This window comes from Macrobrachium rosenbergii, chromosome 23 (assembly GCF_040412425.1).
Source record: "Macrobrachium rosenbergii isolate ZJJX-2024 chromosome 23, ASM4041242v1, whole genome shotgun sequence".
NCBI classification, from domain to species: Eukaryota; Metazoa; Arthropoda; class Malacostraca; order Decapoda; family Palaemonidae; genus Macrobrachium; species Macrobrachium rosenbergii.
Window position 1 is genome coordinate 25,280,995 of NC_089763.1, and position 7,500 is coordinate 25,288,494.

The 7,500-nt window shown below is 38.9% G+C and overlaps 1 long non-coding RNA gene across 1 annotated transcript in view; it reads left to right on the forward strand.

Annotated features, from left to right (window-relative positions):
* Positions 1–7,500, forward strand: part of LOC136851390 (uncharacterized) — a 77,037-nt gene that overhangs the window by 19,047 nt on the left and 50,490 nt on the right. The window contains exon 2 of the long non-coding RNA XR_010856861.1: positions 157–283. This is a non-coding gene — a long non-coding RNA (uncharacterized lncRNA). The remainder of the gene's footprint in view (positions 1–156; positions 284–7,500) is intronic.

Genomic DNA, 7,500 nt, shown 5'->3' on the forward strand with positions numbered 1-7,500 from the left:
TGATATTAACTGGCGACGCTGAAATTTAAGATACACTTATGCCAAGAAATGATCTAATTACTTTGCATCTGAAACATAGCCATATTCAGACGTTGTTAATGACTGAGAGACAGTTATGAATACTTAATTAATTATTGGGATGACTAACCTTTTCAGAGTCGCTGGACCATCGTTACAAAACACTGAAAGAACAGATAAGAGCGATCTTATTCATGACCTTAGTGGAAGATCGACCTCAATCTTGTTCAGAACAGACGAAGCTGGGAAGAGGACTTCGCCCAAAGTGAGTACTCTAAGTTATTTAGCGGTTTCTTCTGTGGAAGAAACCAACTGCGCCTAATTGATTATCATTACAATTACTATTTATCTTTAATAGTAGAAGCAGTATTAACAGCAGTAATGATTATAATGATTTCCCTCATGAATTTCTATAGGGATGCTTATATTTTGAATTTCATAGACCAGCTGAGAGGTTTCTTTAGACCAAGTCGCCTTATGCTAGCACGTCCCCTGGCATATATGTGGGTAACGTGTTGAGGGGAACAAGGACTCAAGTGTAGACCTCTGGACTTGGACCTACCAGCCGAACCCTTTTGTACGAGACGATTAAAGGTTTCCCCCTTAGTGAATACAAAACCAGTTGCTATATTTGAATGGTTTGTTTACAAATGGTGGCTAGCAGTGTTTGTTATAATGATGATGATGATGATGATGATTTGCACCGTTTATTGCTTTAAAAGAGCATTATTATTATTATTATTATTATTATTATTATTATTATTATTATTATTATTATTGTTGTTGTTGTTGTTGTTGTTGTTGTAGTTGTTGTTGTTGTCGTCGTCTTGATGATCTTTTGGCTTCCCTTTTCTGGTCCCTTGGTCTGTCCTGAGGAAGCTCGTCAGCTTCTAAGCCTTTAAGAAAGAAAAAGGGAACTGGTTGAACTGAAGCTTTCATCTTTTAATTCCTGATTTAATAGAATAATGTCATGGTCTTGAAACAGCCAGTAATATGCATATGCCTTGCCACTAATATTAACATTGATATTATAAGAAATAACACATTTTTCAATGGGAAAAATTGTTTACGTTTTTCCTCTGCTATTTTGTGCACATGGGAAGACCTAAAACGCATCTTGTTTTAAGACCCGGGTTTAATTGTTAAGTCAGGTTTTAAAATAAAACGCGCTTGATTGTCTTTCCACGTCTGTAAAATGGGAGAGAGAAATGACCCAGGGTTATTCACAGAAGCTCATTATGCCGTTTCTTACCCTGAAAAGGAAACGGGGGCTTTTATAACTTTTCTAAAGGATGCTGTGCCTAATAATTTTTAAAGAAGGGACATACGTGTCTAATATTTAGAAAAAAGGATATAATTGCCTAATATTTTTTTAAAGGATATACGTGTCTAATATTTAAAAAAAAGGATATACTTGCCTAATATTTTTCTGAAGGGTATACTCGTACATATCTAAAGTTTAAAAAAAGGATATATGTGCCTAATATTTTCTTATTTGAAAAAAAAGATCTACTTGCCTAATGTTTTTTTGGGGGAAAAAGGATATATATGGTAATTGTTTTATATTTGAAAAAAGGATGTACGTGCCCAATATTTTTTTTTAAAAGGATGTATGTGCCTAATATTTTTTTTTAAAAAGGATACGTGCCTAATATTGTTTTTAAAAGGATATGGATATGTGCCTAATATTTTTTCAAAAGGGATACACGTGCCTAATATTTTTTTTTATTTATGAAAAGGGATATATGTGCCTAATATTTTTTCAAAAGGGATACACGTGCCTAATATTTTTTTTTATTTATGAAAGGGATATATGTACCTAATATTTTTTTTTATTTATGAAAGGGATATATGTGCCTAATATTTTTTTTTATTTATGAAAGGGATATATGTGCCTAATATTTTTTTTTATTTATGAAAGGGATATATGTGCCTAATATTTTTTTAAGAAAGGATAAACGTGCCTAAAAATATTTCTCAAAAGTTAATTGGTCTGTTTCTCAAGCTCTGCTTCTTTTGGTGAATCTCTCTCTCTCTCTCTCTCTCTCTCTCTCTCTCTCTCTCTCTCTCTCTCTCTCTCTCTGAAATTTCCTGCTTGCCCAAAGAATCGCTCGTCCGGTTTTATCTCGCTCGCTTTATGCAAATTCCTTTCTATAGGCAAGTCTCGTAACCTGGGAGCAGTTTGCCTTCGGAAGAAGAGAAAATAAAGAAGAAAAGAAAAGAAGGAGAAGGAGGAGGTTGGCCCACCATGATTTATATCCTTCCGGAAGCCCTCTCCGGGATGATGATGATGATGATGATGATCATGTCTGTATAACCTTTCAACCCCAGCCACACACAAAAAGCAAAAAACAAAAAAAAAAGGAAAGAAAACACTGTTCCCTGGGCCGGCTCCTCCTCCTCCTCATCATCATCTTCCTCCTCCTCCTCCTCCTCCTCCATCTTCTTTCTCTTCTTCTTCTTCTTCTTCTTCTCCACTCTTCTTCTTCTTCTTCTTCTTCTTCTTTTCTTCTTCTTCTCCTTCTTTTCTCCCCTCCCTCCTCCTCTCCTTCTTCTTCATCATCATCTTCTTCTTCTTCTTCTTCTCTCCTCCTCTCCTCTCCTCCTCATTCTTCTTCTTCTTCTTCTTCTTCTTTTCTTCTCCTCCTTCCTCCTCCTTCTCCCCTCCGCCCCTCCCCTCCTCCTCCTCAATCTATTCATCGGCTTCCTTTATATACCTTTTATCATGTGAAGTGAGATTCCGGAGTATGTAAAACTTTCGGCCTCGCAAGGGAAATTAATATGAAAAGTTCGCTCTCCACAGACTGGCCATATGTCAAGAGATCAGTCAAGGAAGGTCAGGGAGTAAATACAAGACGAAGGGGGATGATGGGAAAAAAAAGGGTTGGGGAAAAAAAGAGGTGGGGAGGGCGGAGGGATTGGAGAGAGGGGAGGGGGAGGATTGGGGTTATTATGGCCTGTCGGCTCCGTCAGAATATAAAATGTAAGACGAGGGAAGGAGTGACTAGAAGGGAGGGGAGGGGAGCGGGGTGGTGGTTGAGTAGGTTGGCGGGGGTATTGGTCAGGCCCTAATAATGCCTGTTTCCGACTGGATTGGTGCTGTCAGTGCACCTCACGCGTTGCACTTTGTGGCATTACTTTTATAAGCTTCTTTGCACCGTCCCTCCGACCCCTAGCAGCAACTCATTCATTCCTTTTAATTGTACCTCCGCTTATATTCTCTTTCTTCCGTCTTACTTTCCTCAACTTCTCCTAGCAGTTGTTTCATAGTGAAACTGGGAGGTTTTCCTCCTGTTACACCTTTCAAACCTTCTTTACTTCCAGTATCCCTTTCAGCGCTGGAAGACCTCATAGGTCTCAGCGCTTGGCCTTTGGCCTAAATTTCAGATTCCGATTTCATCCTTGAATATCGCTAAGGGATGAAAACTCCCTTGTCACTTACTTTTCTTATGTCAGCGAGGACAACGACTCCAACGCTTGTTAGTTATATTACCTTTATTAATAATCCATGGATATCTTTGGATAATAACGCCTATCATTCATTGCTTGTAATAATATCTTCGTCGATGGGTTTTTCCGGGATATCACTCAGTCGCTGCTCATAATGTTTCCGTTTGCCGATTAATTTTCTGATGGTCCCAGTTCAGTAGATGTCAAACTTTGCGTTCATACAGTCCCCTTTGAATATTGCGCAGCCTGATAATTCTGATAATTGGCAATTAGTAGGTAACTGGCACAATTTTTCTCTGGCTCTGCATCAAAGCACTCGATCTCATTTTTCTTTCTGTCAGAAAATTTTTTTTTATGTAAACAGACCTACCGACTGTCGAACATGATATAATGATACAATGACGTTTACTTTCAAGTTATGAAGAGTAAGTACTTGATAAACATTCTGAGTTATATTAAGTTGGGCAAAGTCGATTGTTAAAATACATAATTTTTGGGAGAGCATATATATAGCCTTTCAAAAGCCCGTCAGGAAAGCCTTCTCATCACTGCACGCAACTATAAGTCGAGGCTGCAGAAATGGTATTTAACTCTCCTGTGGGATTTTACTCTCCTGTGGGATTTTACCCTCTTGTAGGATTTTACTCTCCTGTGGGATTTTACTCTCCTATTGGATTTTAGGCCTGATCTCTTGTTGGATTTTACTTTCCTATAGGATTTTACCCCCCTGTGGGATTTTACTCTCCTGTGGGATTTTACTCTCCTATAGGATTTTAGGCCCGCTCCCTTGTGGGATTTCACTTTCCTATAGGATTTTACTCTCCTGTGGGATTTTACTCTCCTGTGGGATTTTACTCTCCTATGGGAATTTACTCTCCTGTGGGATTTTACTCTCTTATAGGATTTTACTCTCCTGTGGGAATCTATCCTATAGAATTTTACTCTCCTATAGGACTTTACTCTCCTGTGGGATTTTACTCTACTGTGGGATTTTACTCTCCTGTGGGGTTTAAATCCCCTATGAGATTTTACTTTCCTACGGGATTCAACTCTCCTGTGGGATTTTACTCTCCTATGGGGTTTAAATCCCCTATGAGATTTTACTTTCCTACGGGATTCAACTCTCCTGTGGGATTTTACTCTCGTATGGGATTTAAATCTCATGTGGGATTCAACTCTCCTGTGGGATTTTACTCTCCTATGGGATTCAACTCTCCTGTGGGATTTTACTATCCTGTGGGATTCAACTCGCCTGTGGGATTCAACTCTTCTGTGGGATTTAACTCATTTGTAGAATTATATTTTTCTGTGGGATTTTAATCCCCTTTTTGATTCAACTCTCCTGTGGGATTTAACTCTCCTGTGGAATTTTAATCTCCTGTTGGATTTAACTCTCTTATGGGATTTTACTCCCCTGCGGGATTTTACTCTCTTGTGGGAGACAGGGGGAGGAGGAGGAGGAGGAGGAGGAGGAGGAGGAGGAGGAGGAGGAGGAGGAGGAGGAGGAAGAGGAGGAGGAGGATTTAGGGCAATATAAAAGACCTTGAATAAACGAGGGGAAGCCATTTCTTTTTAATGAAAACACTGGCAATGGAAATGAAATTCACCTCCTCTTTTAAAAGAGGGAAAAAAGAGGAGTTGCAGTGGTCTAAAAAGGGAAGAGGAGAATAAATAAAAAAAAAGAAGAGGTGGAGGGGGATGGGGGTGGGGGGGCGGTTGGGGTGGAAACATCCATTTTCCATTAGCTCTCTATTTTAGTTATTGTGGGTGCGAAAACCACGGTGTCTCTCCCATAGACGAAAGCGAAATTGAGAGGAGGAGGAGGAGGAGGAGGAGGAGGAGGGGAGGAAGACCCGAGGGGCTGAGATAAATGGTGGGAATTGGGATGGAGGGGGTTGGGGGGGGGTCGGGTCTAGAGTGTCAGCTTTTCGATATCGTTAATAAACAATATTGGCCCATTGTGGTGCTTCCAGCTGTCCTATTTCGACGTGAATGGCTCTCTCTCTCTCTCTCTCTCTCTCTCTCTCTCTCTCTCTCTCTCTCTCTCTCTCTCTCTCTCTCTCGTCATTATCGATGTAGAGGGGAAAATATATTGGAGAGTAGCGAAGGGAGGAACCTTCCTTTTTTATTTATTCTTGATTAAAAAATGATAATTGAGGCATTCTTTCTTTCGTCAACCTCTCTCTCTCTCTCTCTCTCTCTCTCTCTCTCTCTCTCTCTCTCTCTCTCTCTTTTACATTGAAGTACACACTCACATTTGCAATGCAGCTTTCATGATAACGTGGAACGAATTTGTTACCGAACACGCATATGTCCAGCACTTTGTGATATGAATTATTTATGTGAACTGGTACATATATATATATATATATATATATATATATATATATATATATATATATACATATATATATATATATATATATATAATGTATATATATATGTATATATGTAGATGTATGTATATATGTATAATACATAATATATATGTATATATATTTATATATATATATGTATGTATATATACATATACACGTACATATCTATATTGTACATATATGTTTCATCAAAGATTTGTTTCCATATACAGGCCAGATTGAATTCGTGTCCACACTTGTTTTGCGTTTTTACATATTTCCACTGTAAAAAAATTTGCATATCAAAATATGTTATTTGTTTCCTCACAGGAACGCAGCAACAAATGTCAGTTGCATCATGTCGACATTTTATATAATTTCGACAAAATTATTTATGGACCGACATTTCTGTAAAATTCTACACCCATTTTCCAACCTCAATTTCGTCAGTATACAGTTTTTACATAATTGTTCAGCTATGCCAGTGTCATATCTCTCTCTCTCTCTCTCTCTCTCTCTCTCTCTCTCTCTCTCTCTCTCTCTCTCTCTCTCAGGGTTCTGTCCTTGGCCCGGCATTGTTTTTGATTTACATTAATGACATTGATGTAGGATTAACTAGCAGGATAGCCAAATTTGCAGATGACACCAAACTAGGTGTAGATGCAGCCGACCCAGATACAGTGGAAAGTTTAAGAAATGACCTAAGGAAAATAGGAGAGTGGTCAAAAAGGTGGCAAATGCCTTTTAACTTGGATTGATGTAAAGTGTTACAAATAGGAACAAAGAACCCTCATGCCAACTATATGCTGCTTGGGAATGTCATAAATAGTGTAGAACAAGAAGAGGACCTTGGACTCATTATTACCAAGGACTTAAAATCCAAAAAACAGTGCATAAAAGCTGAAAAGGAGGCACAGAAACTAGTGGGATACATAAAGAGGCAGTTCAAATACAGAAACAAGGAAACGGTCCTTCAGCTCTACACATCCATAGTTAGACCTCATCTTGAATATGCAATACAGCTTTGGTCACCAACACTAACAAAGGACATAAATAGATTAGAAAGGGTACAAACAAGAGCCACAAAGTTAATTCCAACCTTCAGGCAAATAGGCTACCAAAGACGACTAGAGAACCTGAACATGTATGGCTTAGAAACACGTCGGTTACGAGGACAACTCAGAAACATTCAAAATACTGAAAGGCATAACAAAAGTAGACAGTAACCTCTTTACATTACGCGGAAACCAGACAAGAAATAATGGATGGAAACTAAACTGAAGAGATACAACACATCTCATTGTGGTAACTTCTTTACATACAAGATGTGTGACACATGGAATAAACTGCCACCAAAAGTGGTCAACAGCAACAGTGTGGAAGAGCTTGAAAAGAAAGCGAGACAAAATCATTAGAAGAACACTGTGAATGAACAGCAAAACCTGCTCTTAGAGATAAGTGAGCACATGATGTCTCCTCGGATGGACTAATAAGTCTTTGAGATATCCTGATCCTTGCAACTCCTTATAACTCTCTCTCTCTCTCTCTCTCTCTCTCTCTCTCTCTCTCTCTCTCTCTCTCTCTCAAATTCTCCACCTCTGTCCCCTTCTTCCAACTTCCTTCGCCCCCTCTCTCTCTCTCTCTCTCTCTCTCTCTCTCTCTCTTTCCCCAGCTT